This window comes from Takifugu flavidus, chromosome 17, assembly GCF_003711565.1.
Source record: "Takifugu flavidus isolate HTHZ2018 chromosome 17, ASM371156v2, whole genome shotgun sequence".
In the NCBI taxonomy this organism is placed as follows: Eukaryota; Metazoa; Chordata; class Actinopteri; order Tetraodontiformes; family Tetraodontidae; genus Takifugu; species Takifugu flavidus.
The window spans coordinates 4,771,823-4,793,331 of NC_079536.1; the positions used below are offsets into that span (position 1 = coordinate 4,771,823).

At 46.5% G+C, this 21,509-nt stretch overlaps 1 protein-coding gene across 4 annotated transcripts in view; it reads left to right on the forward strand.

Annotated features, from left to right (window-relative positions):
• The window catches only part of dlgap1b (discs, large (Drosophila) homolog-associated protein 1b), a 60,046-nt gene that overhangs the window by 6,156 nt on the left and 32,381 nt on the right, over window positions 1-21,509 (forward strand). For 3 of the 4 annotated variants that reach the window (XR_008946769.1, XM_057012392.1, XM_057012394.1), the window contains exon 2: window positions 14,826-14,912. The exons of the other annotated variant lie outside the window; for it this stretch is intronic. The gene's annotated coding sequence lies outside the window, so the exon portion shown is untranslated. The remainder of the gene's footprint in view (window positions 1-14,825; window positions 14,913-21,509) is intronic. 4 annotated transcript variants of the gene reach the window in all.

Consider the following 21,509-nt stretch of genomic DNA (forward strand, 5'->3'; position numbering starts at 1 on the left):
ATAAGGATGGCAAAAAACCTAATTATCTTATGTCTATAAGATTGACCTACAACATTTGCTGACCATCGGCTCGATTGTTGGGGCTGACAATCGTAAAAATTAAACGTCTTCACTCATGTGTGGAGTCAGAACTCCGTGAAATGTGATGTTGAACGGAATGTAGCCAGTCAAGGAGCGAGCCGACTGAGGAAGCAGGCGTGAATAAAAACAAACATGGCTGACCAGCTGAAGCGTCACAGAGGACGGTGGACTCCTGAAATGGAGGACTAGCTCATGGAACACCGGGGGGATGTGTAGGCAACGTCTCCGCCAACGTCTGGGTTTTGATCTTGGAAGACGGGATTCTGGAGTGGTGGTGGGAAAGAATCATGATTTGTGCGGTGTTCCGATAAACAGATCTTAAAATTCAGGAAACCCATATGCGTGTGTTGCTTTACTCGTGCGTCCCTGGCAGCACTTAATTATGGGGGTTGGTTATTTTCCCATGTAGTGAAACCATTAGTGTGTTTACACGCTGTGTGTGTGTGTGTGTGTGTGTGTGGTGTGTGTGTGTGTGTTGTGTGTGTGTGTGTGTGTGTGTGTGTGTGTGTGGTGTGTGTGTGTGTGTGTAAACACACTCATTCCGATTTTACTGGTTCACCGCAGAAAGCAGCGTGGATTTTAATCCGAATTCTTCAAATATGTTTCCTCAAGTGCGGAGCCGTAAGCTGTCCCACGCTGTTTAGACGTGGACAGAATGTCCTCGGGGACATCGTGATGGCGGGGGAGAAGGCGGGGGTCGGCGCACTTTCAGCTGGTCACCGTGGGCCGAATCGATGCCGCGGTCCAGCAGATGAGTCAATTACGAGGTAAATCTGGCTGTGGCACTTACTAAGCGCCGTAACGAGCCGGTAACAAAGTTATGGAATGGTTAGCGAGCATGTGTCCGTGCAGGAAGGCGGGGGTGGGGGACGTGAGCTTGGAGAGGTTAGGGAATGGCAGATGGCGACTGTGTGTCAGTGTGTGAACGACTGAATGCTCCGTGTTGTTTTTGCTCTAAAAATAAAAAAATCTAAAGTCACAAATATTGACTCGGAAGCAAAACGGGGCCTTTTCTTTGCTCTTTTGCCATCTTGGCATCATAATTTGTTTGTGTTGTATTCTTCCAAAGATAGAACATTTATATTTAGCACGCTGCAAAAAAAAATTAAAAAAAATCTCTCCACGTCAAACAGGCTCACCCTCTCGTAATTTGTCGCTCGTATCTCAAGCCTGGCTGCCTTAGCGGTGACAATGTTTGTGTAAAAATTGGTTTGTTTGCTGTAATTTGCGGCTTATCTCCACCGTGGTTTAATGAGGACAATCATTTATCAAATGAGGCCTTTATGGGTTACAGAACCCACTTAATTGATGACCAAGTGTGGTGGGAAACACACACCCCTTCCTGTGTGATGCTTCTAAGTCTGTGCCTTACCCCCCCCACACACACACACACCTGATCCTTTACAAGCACAAATTGCCCCGGCAGCTGTGACAGTGAGTATTACCTCGCCGGCCTCCCCGGTGCCCCCCTGTGGCAGCACCAGCAGGGGGATGATTCAGCACGCCCCTCTGCTGACGCCTGGTTTTCATTTGGACTCCTCCCCTCCCTGAACCTTCCTCACCCACTCTGCTGTCACAGGAGAATTTGGGCTGCAAATGTATTAATAATTGAATAAGCTGGGAACACGTAAAGGTCAGGACTGAGGGGGGAGATACGTTTGCGGTATCAAGCGATTTCTCTGCTAATTGAGCACAAAACGGACAGACAAGTGGCAGCCAGGCATCCGCCAGGGCCCGCGGGCCCAGCTATGGGGCTGCGGTGGAATTAGCCACTGCCTCTCTCTTTTACTGGTCACATTTTCTTTTTCAGGTCAGCCACTGTTTCAGCTGAGCCTTTTCAGTGACCTTTTTTTTTTGTCTTTTTTTTTTTTGCATAAATAATCTGGAAGCGCATAATAAAAGTGGTTTGGGATTGAGTTCAGGGAACCAGATTTGCACCCGGATCAGATTTTTTTTGGATGAAGCTAAGTAGGGTGAGAGAGAGTGAGGAAAAGAGAGAGAGACAGAGACAGAGACAGAGACAGAGACAGAGACAGAGACAGAGACTGACTGACTGACTGACTGACTGACTGACTGACTGACTGACTGGCTGAGATGATGAACATCATGAAAATGGTCCAAGCTAGTGCAACAAGCGTGATGATTTCAGCACCATGGACAGCGTCTCATGGACTATTTTGATGCATTACAGCACTTTTGGTCTCTCTCTCTCTCTCTCTCTCTCTCTCTCTCTCTCTCTCTCTCTCTCTCTCTCACACACACACACACACACACACACACACACACACACACACACACACACACAACACACACACACACACACACACATTATTTTTTGGCCATAGCAACAAAAACAAAACACCAAATATTAGATGAATTTGTTTCTATCAACAAAAAAGTCAACAAATCGACCTGGTCTAATTTCTGAAAGCATCTTTTTCGGCCGCTGCGTTAATCTTCCACAACTCGGCTCTGACTGATCATTTGAAATGAAGTGACTGACGGTTTACTTAAGAAAGCCATTTGATGCAGGAACTCTGAGGAAAAAATCTCCAGCAATCAGCCAGAAGTTGCCAAGTTGCTGCAAAATGGATGGAAAAGTGAAGTGAATAAACAAAAAAGCACCAGGCTGCATCAGAATCCTTGTGCGAGTCGACCTGAACCAACCCACTTCAAGCAATATAAACCCTTTACTGATAACAGTCAGATATAAACCAGGATGGTGAAAGGAGGAGAGGGGGAACATGGGACACTCTGGGCCCTTTAAACTTTTAAATAGCACTGGGATAAACATTCTGCAGTTAATGGGATTAACTCACACTTACTTTACTGTCTCCTTAAACATGTTCATTTACCTGAATTGAAATCACGACTGCTTAAACGAGTCCATACTTACCAGAAGGCTACAGAGGAGCACGGAGAACGGCGTTCTACCACTGTGGAAAGAGATGTTGCTGCCTCTTGGACAACCAGCGAGCTTTTGTAGCATAATTAGCAAGTTATCAAGGAGCGGATGTTTTCTGTCTTGCCCTAAATGCGTTTTCACGCTGCCAAGCAGGCAGACAGCGAAAGCCTGCATGTCGAAAGCATGAATTAGTGGCATCTGTGAGGATCCCCAAATCTCCTTGGCGGTTTGGGGAGGGAGGGAGCGGGAAGTGCACAGACAGCAGAAAATGGCTTAGTCAGGGTCATCGCTGGCCAAAAGCTTGGGATAACTGCGACATGCCGGGGCATATTCTCAGGCTCCAGGAAGTTAAGTGAGAAAGATTGTCTTGAGGCGCCATTGCCAACAGACCCTTTTCACACGGTCTTTTATTGGCCAAAGTTAGAGTGACTGCATTTCTTCTCCCCCTACAGACGTTTCCAGGCTCTGGCAAAGTGAAGCCCATTTGAAAATTAATGTCCCCCCCCACCCAGCTGCCCTTTAATTCCTAACCATTGCTTTTTCCTGATTTTGGGAGATGCATTTTCAGAGCCTTTTCCCACATTTGTTGGCTACAATTCAACAGAATCTACTGTTGGATCAATCAGGTGAAGAGTGAAGCCCCTCCAACCAACTGTACACTTCTCATATTCAACTTTAACATCCCAGCAAACCTTGATGGGAATCATGCCAGGCCCTACCCAGCACTTTCCAGATCTCTGCTGTAGCGCAGCAACAGAACTTGAACACACGCTGCTGTTCCGAGTGTGCAGGAAACGAGCCGGTTGGCTGCTGCTAAGCTTGCTTCAAGCTTCGATGAATGGAAACAATTCGGCTGCCAAATAAAGAGACCTTTGTTTCTCAAGACCACTGCTAACACACATAGCCTCGCACCGATGCTACATTTAGCCTGATCTGTGTCTAAACCCACAATGCTACAACCTCCCCGAGCGTGATGCAGCGTCACAGCAGGGGGCAGGAGCTCCGTACCCCCAGTGTGGTTTAAGGCGACCCCAGTCACCACATCTCAGGTTAATGCTGCATGCTGGGATTGTTCTTTGCGTGTCAAAGTGCCCTTTTTTTCCCCCTTCCACCAAAGATGCACGAAATCCCACAGTGTGGATGGTGAGGTTCAGTGGCCCGCAGGACAACAGATGTACCTTCTGTGTCTACAGGCACGCGAGCCGTGGTGCCGAAGCCGGTTCGGCATAATGAAGTCTGATCCACTCGTGCGAGCGTTGGAGCGCTATAGTAGGACACAGCGAAAAAACAAGCACATATGGCACAAAGAGACATAAATGCCGACATACTGCGCTGATTTATGCACAAAACATAATCTGGTGGAATCTGGGACAGCAGTGATGGGGATGGCGGGATGAGCTGTTGCTGTCATAAAGATTTGGCGCATTGGGGAGGTTAGTGGGGGGGGGGGGGGGGGGGTAACCGGAATCGTGGTTCAGGCTCCTCGTTTTGCTCCTCCGTCCTTTCCTGCATGTATTGACGAGTGAGTCATCGTGAAATTTATGCGGCCGCTTAAATTAAAACAAAGCGCCCCTGCACGATTCGCGCCATTAGACCCTCAGTCGTTTACGTTTGACGAATACGGCAACACGCTGAAATATGCAGGCGATGCCTTGGTATTAGATGAAGACTTTTAGCCCTGACGCTAAGCTGTGATCAGAGACAGGCGCCCGATACGCCTGGAATCAATCAGTAATTCCGCCTGTAATTGCTCCTTAAATCGAATCATTATTTGCCGTGCCGTGCCAGCCCATAATGCATCATCCCCTTCACGCTTTGATGAAAAACATGTTGCGTTTGGTCACATGCCACGCACTAAAATTCTTGGAGCAAGTCGTCCTGCGAAACGCGCTGCCAGACATTTAGGCGTCTAATTAAGCTTCCTGTTATTGCCAAACCTTCCTGAGTGGTGATATATGGCGTTTTCACGAGGGCGGGCCGTTGTTATCGGGCGGGGGGGGGGACCAAATCATTAATTAGCGACGAGACTAACGGCTAAATCATCACTCCTCCCAAAGAAATGAACCACATTACAGGTTGCTTTCAGAGTTGGCTGTAAAAATTGCGCCCGCAGCGACACGGCTGAAGTAATAGGATAGCTCACAATCAATGAGGGTCTATTGATCCGAACATGGACCAAATACAAACTAGACCACACCGCAGTGATGCATCAACATCTCCTGATTGCCCCCAAGTGAACGTCAATAAAAATGATTGACTGACTTCTGTGTTTGAGAGCAGGAAAGAAGCTACATGTGTTATTTTTCCCAGCCACCGGAGCCGTGTTGTTTTCCCACACCAGTCGGCGTTAATAAACACACCGTGGCGTCGTTCTGCTGGAAAACCGTCCTATTTTTGTCCTCCGCATGGCCTGAAAGTTGAAAACATCGTCATCGTCTTTAGCCTGCATCGCTAAAGGTCTTCTGGGTTATTTATCTCCATCCTCGAATCGGTGACGTCATTTATGGTGACGCGCGATCCCGCCCACATATGCTCTTGTTGTTATCCGTGTTTACGGTGCTCTCATGCATGAGCCCGGCCTTACGGGCATGTTGTTGTGTCACATTCAGAGCGGCGCGCCGTCGCACGGAGCCGCTGCCTCAGCGTGGTGCTGCTGGCTGCACACGGCCTCCCAACACCAGCTTCTCTTCAGATGATGACACTTACTCTTGGTTCTCTCCAGTGATGTAACCAGCGCACTCGCTGCCAACGGAAGCCCACGTTTAGCTCACCTAGACAGACTCGACCCCACTCGTTCCTTTAGAGGCGCACAGAAAAAGACGTGGAGCGAAATTAGAGCACTTGACTTCGTTATTGACGTTTGAGATGCGGAAGGAGGAAACCTGAAAATAGAAGCTAAAGGGTGCTTTCGTTTTCCAAAGCAGGCTGGATTCTGGCAGAATACAACATCCTGGGCCCAGAAATAAATGACTTTTTCTGCATCTTTTGATGTTTTTGCAGCCACAGCACCCAAAGCCTGTGAAGCATTTATCTAGAAATCAAGCAGGAGATCCAAAAGCACCTTGCTGCGCCCTTCTCTGCTCCTCCACTACCTCCCCTGACCTTACAGCCATTTTCTTTCTGGCAAAATTGCACACACATAGCATGTTTACTCCTGCGATCCAGTGGAAGTAGGTTACTCTGCCTAGCCTCTATTGGCTTAGCATGTGTAATCACCTCAATTCCCCATTGATAGTCTGGCTGCTTCAGCCAAGACCAAATTCAAGCCTCGTTCCTCTCGTCGCAGCCCGTCGCTGCCAAACTTCAAACGAAACCAAGAGCAACTCGATGTGACTTTGCAACGAGCCCTGAGGGTCCCCTTATTTTGATAGACCCCAGCATTAGCGATCGCACGCTGCAGTAAACTTACAATCAATTAAGCTCCAGGTAAGAAGTTAATGGGAGACGGCGTGCGCGGATTCGATGATTTTGGACGGCCCTTGTGCGACGCCTCAGTGAGCCAGATAATGTCCGACAGATGGACGCGTGAGAGTTGCAGCGGGACGTCGTTTCAGCCTCTTGCACAAATGAGGGTTTAAACAGCGTCTCCCGCGTTTGCGGCGTCCCGTTATTGACATTGTTACATCTGCGAACGCAGCTAACCTGCGTGAGCCGGCAGCACAACAGCCGATCTTCTGAGTTTAACGTGATGGTGGCGTTGGGGTTGGGGGGTTATTGAGGCTCCGGCGGCGCCGGAACACTCGAATCGTACAGATCTCTCTATTCAATTATCACAAACCTGCAGAGGACCAGAACTGCAGCTGCTGCAGGAAACACAGCAAGTCCACAGCTGAAGGGCAACAGAATAAACAGGAGCATCACAGGAGCATCATGGGAGTTTAAAGCATTGTCTATCTGAGCTGTGACACTATATCCTAAATCATTCTGAATCATTGTGAATCCTGAATCAAACCTGTATGATGATGCTTTGACTGAAGCATTTTCCATAGAGGCAGCAAGGTTACGCCTTCCATTTTTAATCATTTCGTGACCATGTATTTAAATTAGAATTTAAATTGGGTTTGCTGTGAGAAAAGGTTCAGATTCTGATTGTTTTCTGAATTACTGGTTGCCCAGACCCTCGTTTCTCTACAGATATTTTAGGTTTTCTCTCGGACACTTCTGGGAAACATTCAAAGGTAGCTGCGCTGTTTGATCCGTCAGCCTCCGCCCTGTCGTAAACACTCATAATAACTCGATGTGTCTGCACTCACAGGCATGTTCGGTGCAAAGATGCTGAGGTGGCACATGTCCAGCGGTGGAATAGCCTGAAGATAAGGCGACTTTGACAGCAAGCGGGGGGAGAAAACGAGTATCAAAGGAGCTGAAACACGAGCACCAAGCCCGAGGCCGTATTAGCTACTGTACAAGGATGCGTTCAGAGCTGCGCCAAATAATGCAAAGCGTTGCGTAACGACTTTGCAGCGAGAGAGCACACCCTGATGTTTTATTAATCCTACATTTTATTCAGCTACAGACAGGATGTTAGCAGAGAGGCATCACAATCCTTCTTTATTTCTGTTATTCACAGTTAGCAAGGGTTAAAGTTGCTAACATTAGCATAAAGTAGCGAGAGGGCTCGTGTCCTGCAGTGGATCGTGGGACTGTTTTGGAGATGTAAAGATTACTTTTGCTGATGGATTCAGGCAACTGAGCGACATCACTGAGAAATGTGATTATAGGCTGCCGAATTTGAGGATTGTTGGAGGGTACAATAAGAGCTGCGGCTCAGCTAACACGTGTTTGTGTCCTGACACACAAAAGCAGGGCGACCCTTCACTTGCTGTGGCTGTTTTGCTCCCAGAGTTAAAGAAGAAGAAAAAAAACTGGACTGTCTCCCATGTGGATTTCATGCAATCCTCATTTTGTCTCCAGCTTGTTGTCGGTTGGCTCCTTTGTTGGCCCTCTGAGCTCTGCGATGCATCTGTCTCTCTGCTGTAACTCATCCAAGAGGTCTGGATGCTCCTGCGGGCCCGTTTTCCTCGTTCTCTCCGCCTCTCCCCGCCTCTTCAGTGGATAACGCTGTGATTTGCTCTGCTCTCTGCTCTGACTCAGTGACAGGGTTTTACAGCGCGGCGCCTCAAGATTGCGAATTTATCGAGCAAATCCTCTCCGCCACGTCAGATAACCTACAGTTTCCTTCTAACCATCATTGGGATCCTCGAATTACATAATCTTAAAACAGTTTTTAGGTCAAGGGAACGTCGGCGAATTATGCTTTCCAAGATTTGCCGCAGTTTTGTGGATTCAAAGGAAATAAGTTAGATAATCAGGCCGTCTCAATTTAAGTTATTTAAAATAACGCGGTGTGGAACGTCTCGCCTCTGGCACATGTTGTGCTATAGATAACTTTATTCATACGCATGAATAATTTCATTAACATTTTTAATGCAATTAATTCGCTGTGGCGTAATCTGCCAAGGATCGGAACTTTGAGTAGGAAGAGCCCAAGCTGGTTGTGGTCCTTTTAGATTCTGTTTTAAGCCTTTAAAATTGTGTCTGGAGCAGATTGATTCAAGAATGATGAGAGACAAAAAGGTGCTCTTGCATCACCAGCGCTAAAACCGTGCAGGTGTGTGAGCAGTGACCCTGAATAACCTTCCATGCATTTGGATTTTTGATCCAATACTGAGCATTGATCACTGACACGAGTACGTGCACCTCAGCCAGCTGTGAGACACCTCCCAATACTCAAAAGCACTGAAGACCATCTAAAACCTTTGGCCAAGGTCCTCATCAAAGTGACTTCGGGACTGGATTTGTGCACTTGGGAAAGGATTTTCTGCAAAAAAGAATCAAATAAATACAGTGGAGCATCAGTCATCCAGAGCTGTAATTCCAACACTTTGTAATTAAAGACAGATTTACTCTACTGGAGATGCAAACATTCGCACTCGCTTTGATTCATAAGATTTTAAGACACCAGGTTGGACAGAAACTAATGAGGAGCAGACAGGGTCGGATAAAGGTGAAATCGGTCTGGGAATAAGCACTTGGGGATGAAGGCACATGACACAAGACACTCCAACAGTGAGCGCGCAAGACCAGCCCGATGACGAGGGGGGGGTGAGGGGGCGGCCCTTCTGGAGCTTGTGACAGCAAATGCCCTTTAAGAACGAGGTTAACGGATCACAACGATCACACACAATAAGACAGTGAAAGGAGATGGACGTGTGTGTGTGTACGTACAGTGTGTGTGTGTGTGTGTGTGTATTAGATTCAGACCAGTTTCTCTCTGAACTCTGCACCTTTCAAGCAGAGGTCGGAGCCCGGTAATGACGGTATAGCCGCTAAAGATGAATTGCCTCCACAGCAGATAGGTCTATTTATCGGCCGCGTGTCGTGAAAGCTGATTGGCTCGTCCGCCGTAGGAGGATAAAAGAAACGTGAAAGTACATTTTCCTCCCCCTCCTGCTGCATTCTGATGTCCAAGCCTTCATCTCACAGTGCAAAAAAAATGCTTTTAAGGAGCTGAAAGCATAGAGAGAGAGAGAGAGAGAGAGAGAAGGGTTATATTTGGAGAAAATGTGCCCGTATTTTTGTAAATTGTGCTACTTTTTTGTTTTCCCCTTTCACAATTTCCTGTTTGGGAACAGATATTATATGTATATATATATATATACACACACACAAAGTTTACCTGAGATGATACAAAAAAGTCTCAACCCTTTCAGACCGCCAGGAGCGACTACGATTCTATTTGCATATCTAATTTCAGCTGCCACCAAATAAGATAATAAGTGCAATAATTCTTGCAGTTGTCATTCAATCATGGGAAATAGCAGGACAGATAACACCAAAGAGATGCTAATCAGAGGGAATAAAAGCCATTCATTAGCGCCGCCGCCATCTTATTCCAACTTCCTCTCTTTAAAGTAGAACAGAGTTCGATTCTGGAGTCAATACTTGAAAGCCTTTTACTTCTAAGTAGCCGCACTCTTGGATGCATAAAAAGCATCTGATAACCGCGTCCTCTCGTCTGTCTGGCTCCCATCCTGGACTCTCAGTCAATCTTTTCACAGCCATAAATTGAATTAGATCCCGGCCGTCGGACCTTCAGGTCTCAATTGCCTCATGATTGGTTCACATTGATCAGGGGCCTGATATGGGTCCCTGTAGCCCGTGTTCCCTTAATCACCGAATTCCCCTCTCGTTTTTCCCTCAAAGCTTCATTTACAGCCTGTATTCTCACACATTAGCATGCAGCCATTAGCAGGTTTTCAGTGTTGCTGCTGTTGCTGCTGCAGCATTTTCACAGACACACTGTGCCGTGTTAATCTGAACTCCTGGTGTTATCACGGCTTCAGATTACGCTACTTGGTAGCGTGGAAATGTGGTGCCTAGAAATGTGTGGTTGGGTCGAAGAGTGACGGAGCGCCAGAGACAACGTGGATCATGCATGAGGAAGGTGGGGGAAAGAGGGAGCAATGGTGGTGGAATCAGCGGTTGGAAAGGTGGGAGCCAAGAGGAGATAAGAAGGTGACGGAGTGGAGCTGTGACGAGGATTCAATTTACTGGATTAATTCCCGTTTTCTGCCGAATGAATCGGCCGCAAATGAGTAACGTTTCTTTTCATTCCGGCCTTGATTGAAATGGCCACGAGGTGATTCGGCTTTGGAATGTTGGGAATTGTTAATCGTGGTTTGGGAAAACTCTACAGGGGCCTTAGATCCGGCCGCCGGGATGGCGTGATACCAAAGAACGGATCGTTTGGAAATAACTACCTTTTGTGTCATCGAAACATTTGCGCAGAGGCAATTTAAGGGTAAAAACAGCTGTAAAATACGCTCCAGATGGAGCGAATCGTGCAGCAGGCTGGAGGTAAAAGACCTCTTAATGTTTGTACTTAAGGTGGTCCTGAGTTGACCTACGACCCTGGAGGCCCATGATCTCAGAGCCTGATGGTCTCAAAACTCCTGTGGGTGAGCAAAGCCTCAGATTGGAGCCTTTTTTGCTGTGAAACATCAGCTCTAAAGCGAGAATATAGCTCCAAAAGTGGCAACGCTCCACAAAATGTGAGCGACTCGCACTTCCTTCCTATGGAGGATTCCAACTTTAAGTCTTTTATCATTATCGCACAGCTTGTTAGCTGGGTCAACCGTGTGTCATCGTTGGTTAGCGGTGAAAATGCCAGCGGATGCCCCGGGGGTGAGTGAAAGGAAGCAGAATGCAACAGTCAGGCAGTAGGGGGCTTATCTGGGCTGTCAACATCCATCCAGTCAGCACAAAAGACCCTAAAAGAACGTATAGAGCCGCTGTTATACTAGAATTTCAGACGGACGTCCCCTTTGCTCTTCGGCTACGTTGACGCCGCGGCTGCTCGGATCTGAAAACGCGTTGGCAGCTTTTCATACGGATTCCAGGCTGGGATCCAAACGGCGTTCTGATGTGACGCGACAACGATGTCGGAAAGACGAACGGGAAAAGAAAGACGGTGACAAAAGGCATCGCGTCCGCTGTCTTTCCCTGACCTCTGCAAAAGATAGCGATATTCCGGGTTCCTCACCAGCAAATATCTTTAAAAGAATATAAGTGAAGCGCTGAAGCCGAAAACTCTATTCCGTCGTTTCCAACCTGCCTTTTTGAAGCCTTCTCATCTATAAATCATCACACACATCCTTCTTGAAGCATTGGTGGGTTTTGATGTGGCCGACTCAAAATGTCACGTTATCAAGTTATCAGGTGGCATTTTATTCCTTAAATAAAAGCAAGATTAAGTAACTCCTAAAGCCCGAAAGAGGCAAATATTCAAATGTACCCCGAAACACCTATTTCTTTTGATTTAGTGAATACTAAATAGGCCCGGTTTGTCACAGTTTTCATGTTTTATTGCCCATTTTATTTCATTTCCACGCTGACAGCCCTCCTCTGCAACTCCTCAGATCTTCTTTTATTGCAGCACATATATTAAAAACACAAACAGTGGCGCTTTAATAATTAAATACCTGTCAGCCCCCAGCGCCCGGAATTCATTTAGCATGCCCTTTGGAAATCTGCCCAACCAGGTGGGGTGCCATTAACCCCCCCCCCCCCCACTGCATTTTAATTGCAAATACTGTACCTGCCGTGGTGCCCTTGGAAACTCCCCGAAGCCTCTGTATAAACTCACATGCACAGAGATGAAAAACAAAGCTGCAGAAAGTTGATTTCACCATCTCAGCTGATGTTTGGGGCATTTTGGGGCATTTTCTGGTGGCGACTCCTCAGCGCGAGACTCGGATTGTGGCTGCATGTGTGTGTCCTTGTTAGTTCAATCACCCGCAATTTGTTTGAAATCTGGAATTACGGGAATCACGCAGCGATCCGGGAGCCTTTTAAATGGATTACGCTGTGTTTTTCTGCCGCCTGGTGACGTTCCACGTGTTCCTTCGTCCATCTGGCCCTGGGTCAGCCGTGCACGGCGCCTGCGCACGATGGAATGATATCAAATCAGCCCTGAACTGGCTGCCGCTTGGATTAATAGTTTACCGGAGCAGCGCCAGTCCAAAATAAAGTCTGTCTAAGTCATCACAAGTTCAGGTCATAGTGTGTGTGTGTGTGGTGTGTGTGTGTGTGTGTGTGTGTGTGTGTGTGTGTGTGGAGGGGGTGGGGAGAAGAGTCTGTTGAGGACTAGCAGAGCCTAATCTAAATCCTGCTCTTTTCCGTCAATAATTCTCTGCTTTTTCACAGCCCCTCTAATCCTCTTTCTGATGTGACGCAGCTCTGTTTGTCACTACTGTTCCCACAGGCAGAAACAATGCAGCCGGCCTGTTTTTTACGGCTGCTTGTCTGCCAGCGTACCGGGTCGACGCGCGTCTCGATGGTGCGATTGCGCCAGTTTCTGTGGAACAAAACCCTGATTTTTTTTTTGTTGTCCAGTAAAACATCAGACATCAGAGCCGCGTGAAGTCCGGCCGCTGCGAAAATGCAATAAATCCCAGTGCAAATCACTATTTAGGTTCCAATAATGACTCTTGTATAATGGATCTGTGCTGGCGCGGAGATTCTGCGCACACTAGCACCAGCAGGCCGCCGCCGCCGCCGCCGCCGCCGCTGCTGACTCAGGCCAGCCAGGCTGGAGCTCCGGGGGCTGATGCAGCAGGGGCTGATCCACAGCTCGTCCTTGTCTGCAGAAACTTCAAAGTGAAGATGAAGTTTAAGCCCCCCCCCGTCCTTCAGCGCACAGGTCATACTGAGCCTCGTCTTTTATGCATCGCTCACCTCATTGATGGCACCATAAGAGATTCATGAGAGGGGCCACTTTTAGGCTTTTCATCCTGAAAGACTCATTTTATGACCTGGTTTTCTTTTCTTTTTCTCCCCTCAAACCGTTCCTCATCGCCGTCCTTGCACCTCCTGCGTCTCCTAATGATCGTTCCGTGGACGGCCACTTAATTTGCAAGCGAGGCTGCGTCAATTTCCTGCTTTTGACACCCCCCACCACCATTTTGAAGTTTTTTTTTTGTCGTCATGAATTATTCCTCGGTGGAGGACGGTGAATTTGTGCTGAAGGAGCAGGATGCAGGTGGCCCTATATGAAATACTGCTTTTTTATCCACTTCCACAAGTTTGTTTTTACTCCTATTCAGGCGATGGATTAGATTAAGCCCTTAAATGGGTCCTTCGGGTGTATTTTTCCACTGTTGCAGCTGCTGCTTGTCCCATTGTTCCTCCAAATGGTGCATCAGCGTGCCATCGCTCCACCTCCTGCCTCCTCTGCTCTTTCTTCCCTGCTTGTTTAGTCATTCATAAATACATATTTTGATCCTTGAGCATCTACCTGCACTCACAAACACTCCCCCCCCCCCCCCACCCTGTCTCTGCGTTTAAGTGACGTGTGTTTTATGCACCCCAGCAGAGTGTGAAATTGAAATTCTCCACTTGCAGATGTGACATGATTGATAGAGACACACATTAGATGGAGAATCACAGCTTTGCTGTCATTTCCCACTAGTCCCTATGAAGTGATTTGCTAGCAGCCGATACGCGACTCTTTCCTCCTTTATAATGTCAGGATTTACGGTGTAAATCACATGAGCAGGTTTGCTAATTGACCTTGCTTGAGATGTCGTTTGGAGCAGAATATTTGTAAAAAAAACAATGAAAATTACATCATAAATTATGAGCAAATGTCGCAGAACTATATTGCTTTAATGTGGAGACCACCTCCCTTGGGCTGTGTGTGTGTGTGTGTGTGTGTGTGTGTGACAGCCCGCCATCTGCTCCGTGACCCAGCGTTGAACTACCTGCCACCACCTCTTCGTCACCTTCCCGGGGTATCAGGAAACGATGGGAAGTCAAAGTTTCAGGGACGCTGTAGCGAAGCGGGTTTGACCTGCAACTGTCGGGCCAAACGTGTCTCCCGTCAACGTGTCCAACCCCCGCAGTGTCCTCAGGGAAGTGGGCCGATCATGTCTTTGGCGAGCCGTTGCCCTGAAAGCGCTCGAACAGCCTTAAAATTCATTTCCTCCCATTATCTCCCGGAACATTGCCTCCCTTTTAAAAAACAACGTTTATGATGAAGCCGCACGTGTCGGTGATTTTACAGCTGATCAGCGAGGATCCCGGGGAACCGTTTCCTCCCGCGCTCTGCACGAAAGTAGCTTCTATATTTTAATTCCAAAGAAGTGCTCTCTGTGCCCGAGTGTGTGGCTTAAGTGTGTCTGGAAAAAGCAGTGGGGAGCAGCAGCACAGCGGGAGCGCCTGGCCCACGGAACGGCGCATTAGCCACCAGGGCATCGCGGGAGTGTTTTGATGTGTTGTGACGAATTCGCAGCCAAGGACACACACTCTCTCTCTCGCCCTCTCTTTCTCTCTGCAGTGCGAGGTGCAGGGATGTGCACGCACGGAGGAAGAGGAGCTGGGAATTAAGCGTGGTGGAGAGACCATGAGGAGGAGACAGTAAAAGGTGGGTTTCTATGGTTTTGATGATGCTCAGATTAGCTTCAGGCTAATCTGAAACCCGGAGGAACCCAACTTTTGATTCCAAAGTGAGGCGATGATGTCATTCTTGTATCAGGACATGTTGAACAACCTTAAAAAGTTGCCCTTGATAACATCTGTCTTCTGAAGGAGGCGGGGGACAGCATTCTCTCTTTTTTATGACCATAGACTGTTTGGTGGGCGGAGCCTGAGTGACGTCGCCGCGGTCTCATTTTGACGCCGGCTTCGGCCATCTTTTTTTTTCCCGCCGCCAAACCAAACAAGCAGTCAACTATGTCTTGTTTCTGCAATGCAGCAACACAAACGAGCTTTTCTCAATTTCCTCTTATGAACCAAAACACTGAAATAGTCCGATAACGGAAGAGAGAAAAGTCGAGCTGAATTGCCATTTAAATGCGACGCACAGGTGGCCGAAGCGGAAGATTCCGGAAGGAACAAGCTTGGCACCATGTCTGGGTTGGTGCACATCTGTGAACCCATCTGTCAGATTTCAGGACAAACAGATCAGGGGCAGGGTGAAGGGGAGGCACCAGCAGAGTAACAGGTTTGACTCTAATGTGACTTTCCTCTTTTTTTTTGGCGATAGCTGGACAGATTGGGCCCCGAGATTAACAGTTTTTGAACGTGTGAACGTCCTTAATAGCATGAAAACGCGCATGTCTGCGAGGTTGAAATGTCTGAGACAGACGGCAAACACGAGGGGGGCAAGTTGAAGCGGCTATTTTTATCCACACGCAAATTAGCATCGATTGGCTGACGCTGCAGTTAGTGTTTTACTGTCCTTTCATTTAATAACAACACATTTGATTTGTATTTTTGTGTTTTACCAGAACCCAAAATACCTCCAATGTTGGGACGTTTTCTGAAACAATTGGAGTATCATTGAGGCGATTTATTATATAAAAAAAAGATTCAGATTTGTACCCAATGTTTGTCCTGTCACTTATAATTTAAATTTAATTCATCGAGCAAAATATATTAACTGTACTTTAAACTTTAAAATGAAGAGCCTAGCTGGAACCGTCTTATCTCAGCCCCTCGATCCATAATAAAACCTTTGTTGCCTCCGCTCCCGTCATCACGCCGTCGTGTCAGATAGTCCAAACGTGGCTGTTATCGACCGCAAGGGGCCTCCCCTCGATGGAGCTGTGTCGGGGGCCATTATCCATGCGCACCTGAGCAAATTATGAAGGGGGAAGCTAAATTACCTTCACCGATGAGCAGCGCATTTCACGCTTCATTTACCTGCTGGTGAAACACTCTGCGCACGCTATCAGCGCTGTTTCTAATGCTAACACTTGATTGTACCGAGGCAGCAAATAAAAGTCAATTATTTAATATACTTTACAGCACACACTCTTCATATTGACATTAAAAAGTCATCATTGAGCCCAAGACTCTGGCGTATACTCCTATAAATCCATTTAATTGGCCTAAAATATGAAAAAAAAGAGGAAGCTCTATGGCTCAGTTTGACCTGTGTGCTCTTTAGCTTACTCGGGAAAATGTGGGAATTTATAACGGCCTGTAAAAGGTGATTTCGTTGTTCCCTCTCCGCAGAAAGTCGGCGTTTGACCTTTAAAACAAAATAACTGAACATTCTGAACATTATTGCGGCTAAAGGTCAAATTGGCGGGAAAATTCACAGATTTATGGAGCGCTAGAGGCGGATAGATTTTCTGCATCAAATTATTGATTTGATGTACTTGGAGTCTTGTAATGTATATAATAGTGTCAGGAACTCTGTTATTACTGCAGAACTTTAAATAAGTGGAGTATTGTAATTCAAATGCAATGCTAATTTTTCTCATTTACATTCTAAGGTTGGAGCCAGGGCGCGGGCCTCTCGTCTGCTTATCAGCCTTGTTTTATCAATTTTTTTAAAGAAAAGTTTTAAAGCGTTACTATGAGATTGTGAAATCAGTTTGGCATTTTCCTGCCCTTGTCAGTGTTTGATGTGTCGAGTTGCCCTCGGTTACGGAGCCCTGTCGTCTGTAATCCTTCATCTGCACCAGACGATCACCAGCTTTTCCTTTTCTTCAAAGAAATCTTCTGAAGCCGGTCGGTTAGGGTTCGTAATCTTCTGGGATTGTGTCTTTCATTCTTACCTCTCTCATCTTTATGTACTCGCAATTTGAGCACTCTGGGAATGAAAACAACCGATCCCAGTTGAGGGGAAACTGGGTTCGGTTCTGAGAATTGAGGCCGATGTCTCCATTCCTGGACCGATGTTGGCTTAACATGATTTGAAAGATGACATAATTGAGGCCAGTCTCATTACACAACCCTTGCCGATACCATTCAGGTCGTAAATTTCACATTCTCTCCGTGGTACCCGGATCCGTTGTGAAGTCAGTTAGCTAGCGGCTAACCTGGTCTGACACCTGCTCCCTGTGTGGGCTGCAGGGTTTGTTGAGGATCCGTAGGGCACGGGCACATCTGGAATACTGCATGCCAGCCTCTGAGTGTGTGCTTTGTACCTCTGCTAGCGCTCATGCGACGAGACAGGCTCCCATCCCATCCCTACTGTTTTTGCTCAGATGGATCTCGCCGCGAGATCCGTCATTGCGTGCTGACGCGTCCTCGATGTGACAGGCCACCCTCAGCGATGGAGACGCACAAATCAACCAGCTTCTCCGCGCTGCTTTTGCCAAATACCTCCTGTTAGCAGCATTTGACCTTTGCCCCTCAATGAATAGCCTTGCGTTGGTCAGAGAGGCGTCGTCCAGCCTCATCAGCTTTGATTTCTTTCTTCCCCTTCTTTCCTTCCTATTCAGACAAATCTAAACAGATCAACTGTTTTTTTTTAAAAAAAAAGTCATTCTAACCGACATTCAATAATCCACTTTTATTCAGCAAAAATCCGTCAAGGTCCAGTATTTAGACAGCAGCAGCTAAAAGCATATGAACACATTTGCTAAAAGCATATGAACACACTGAAGCTCTCTGTCCTTGCATGTAATTAACTATAGAATCAGTTGCTTTTCCACACTCTTGATGCCCCCGGGCAGCTGCGGGATGCTGATGCTGCCTGACAGGGGCAACTCACTGCACTGCGTCTATGTCCTGGACGTGCATACAGTAGCTCCTTAAATATAAACAAAGCGCTCCGTGCACCGAGGCGCCACACATTCACTGTGCCGGGGAGAGGATAAGCATCGTTGTGCATTGGTTGTGGTGCATTTTAGCTTTATTTTTGCTCCTTTCATTGTTCAGAAGTAGCAGAACATTTTATCCCGCAGCGCGTAAAGAAAGAAAGGGGAAAATGGGAGGAGTAGCGCCTCGCACCGCCAATACCATCTTTGGCGGCCTGTGCATGTAACAGGAAGTGGAAGGTCTGTACCGACCCTGTTTCACAGGCTTAAACATAAGCAACATCCCTGCAGATCCTGTAAGTATCCAGAAACTGCTGACAGGTCCTCAGTTCTTCAGTGGGCGCCGGCCTCACAGTCTACTTATCAGAATATTTTTTTTTGTACAGAGCTCCCGAATTTCACTAAAATCAAATGGACCAACTTCATCTATCTGTAGAGGATCCCTTTAGATTAAACTGATGCAATCCTGGCATCTGGCTCATTCCTGATAGAATTTTTCAATCTCCAGCCCAGATTTATCATCTCACTTGTCTCCTCATCTGGATTACAGGACATCAGATGTACATCCACTTATTATTCTGACAGTTAACAGACATAATTGCATCCGCAGTAGGCTGTCGGGATATTTTTGGTGCTGACAGTCAGCTTCTGTCTCTGAAGCGTTGGTCACTAGTCAGGGTTTTGGTTTTCCTCAATTTTCTGATGCATGAAAGTGCAACGGCTAACTCTGCTGCGCACGCACGTTTGATCCCAGAGCTGTTGGTACACAGGAGTTCTCATTAGCCTGGGTTGAAGACAATGTTTTTCCGCCAGAAAAATCCATTTGTTACCATGGCGATGCTGCCCTCCCATGTCAGATTTCATTGCTTGTATTTTCTGGATGGCTTTATTGGACTATTCTTTTAATACCCTTCACGGGTTCTGGTTCATTTTGAATAAATAGAGTGGCAGCCCCTCATTTCTATGATATTCTCTTTTGCAAAAAAGGGAAATAAATTCCCCAAATCTTTGAAATGCATTTATTCTCCAAGACAGGGTTCAGATACGACGCCATTGGGATCAGCACAGATTTACTCTGGCTGTAAAAATATGTATAGACCAATGCCCCCTGCTGGTAGATCACTCAAAAAAGCTCCACAGAATATCTTTAAAATGAGTAGTTTGGGGTTGTTTCTTTGCATTTCCTTTCATTTTGTGACCCTGACACCCTCATCATCAGTGAATTCGCTCACCTTAATCTTCTCCTATGCAAGGTCATGGGATTTGTGTTTGAACGGCTCTCATCTATATGGAAAAACCAGAAGGATCTGATTATTTTTCACACTGCATTATTATTATTCTAATGCAATGTCCAGAGTGGGACCTTTTTATATCAGCCAGTGTTTCAGTTTCTGTCCTGCTGAATCTCCCGATGCAGCCCGACTGTGAGTCAGACTTAATGTCTGTGTTAATGTGTTTGCCTTGATCAAACAGACCTCATTGCACTGAGATTTTGTCTCCAGGATCTCTCTGCCTTGTCCTGACAGGTCCCCGACAGCAGCCTAATTAGTTTAGTTTTGACAAAGGAGTTGCCCTGTTGTGACCTGGAACATCAGGCATCCTGGTGTTTCCTCATCATGGAGGAACACCAACAGCATTACATTAACATAAGAATCCATTTTCATATGTTTCCTGGAATAAACTTTTTTTTATCGCTCTTCTGAATTCGATGTAACAACACAAAAATGTCCCATCACACAGGCCAAAAAACGGTATTTTCCAGCTCCGTTGTCGCTGCCAGACTGGGAACAGAGCGGCTTACTTCTCATTTAAGATCATTTTAATAGTTAAGGTTACAGTCAGTGCTTGTCAGCATCTGCAGAAATCCCCGAAAGCCATTTTTCCCACCCTAGAACAGGTACAAACATTTCCCACTTCCCCCCCAGTGGCCCCATTTTTGTCCCCCGGCTGCCTTTAAAATGTTCTCTGAGGGGTTATTATGACAAATCAGCAGTTCACAAATGTACAAGCTCACTTCTTTGCTGCTCCCCGAGCAGCAGCTCCTCCCTCCCCGCCTGCATGTGCGAGATTGCTTTATTATCACATATTAAACGGTCAAATATTCATGTAATTACATATTTATAGACCTTGGAGGCACACTGAAGTGACGTCAGAGTCCTTCCACAGCAAGAAGCTTCATGTTAATCTTGTTTATTTTGCAACATTGTAATTTTGTAAAAATGTAATTTCTCTTAATTTTTTAAGTATCGGTATCTCAGCGCTCATTACTGCAGTAATTTACTCTGAGTCTAAACTGTGCGGCCTCGGTGGTCGATGCCTCATTTTCAACCCAAATAATCCGATTTATTCATGTATACCATGTAGAAACATCCAGGTCTCATGTGATATGTAAGCGGTGCTTCAACCTTTTCCATTCAGGATGACGTAGCTGTTGAATTTAGGTCACATGAATCAAAAATGCACAAAATGCCGCTCGCATCACCGCCGCATCGGCATAAACAACAACAACAACATTTTTGCTGCAGAGGCCCAACGCAAAGACAAACCTGACGACTGGAGTTAACCTGCACGTATGCCTCATCCTCCTTTTCTTCGAACTCACAGCTCCAATTCGTCCCAGATTTCAGAGGAAAGGGGAAAAAAATGAGGACCAAGTATTTGATGTTGGCTTAGAGTATTTTATGTAACCTCCATGAGAAGGTGATGCTATATTCTATATTCTATATTCTGTGAGCCATGCCAGGTTCCCTTTATTTCCGAAAAGATGGCATGCACTAAATCATGTTGTCTTAATAGATTTTCTTTTTATCTTTATGTGGAACAGGAATAAGTCCTGCTTTGCCCATAACAGTCCCGCTGCTGCTAATTGGTATTAGCATTCAAAGCTCGACTTATTTTATGGGCTCGTGCATTTATTTGCATCAGTTGACTCATGAAATTAAACGAGATGTGATATAAGTTGGGTTCCTGTTCTGATTGATTAGAAAACTGTCCGTATCCATGTCCAACTGATGTAATAATGGTTGAATTGTGTGGACTTCAAAGGCTTTAAGGGAGAAAAAAAAACAGTTTATGAATGGAAATTAGGACAGAAAATTGGACATATTAAAGGACAGGCCGAGATGAAATATGCTGCAGTTGTAGTAAAGCCAGTCCAATTGTTGGCGTATTCCACTCAGGTCGCCGCCAGCGGAATCACAAGAGACACAAGTGGGTCAGTGGGCGTCCGTACAGTATCACACTGTCTTTGAGCGTCCCTCATGTCAATGCAGGGTTCACCTGGCAGACACGGAGGAACCGGCAGATCCTCCTCCTGGTGATAAACTGCACATCACCAGGCCGTCCTGACCGAATTCAGCAGCCTGTCAGATCTGCATTTGCTAACCGGTGTGTGTGTGTGTGTGTGTGTATGTGTGTGTGTGCGTCCAGTGGGTAGGAAGCCAACATGACCGAACTTCAGCTTTTCA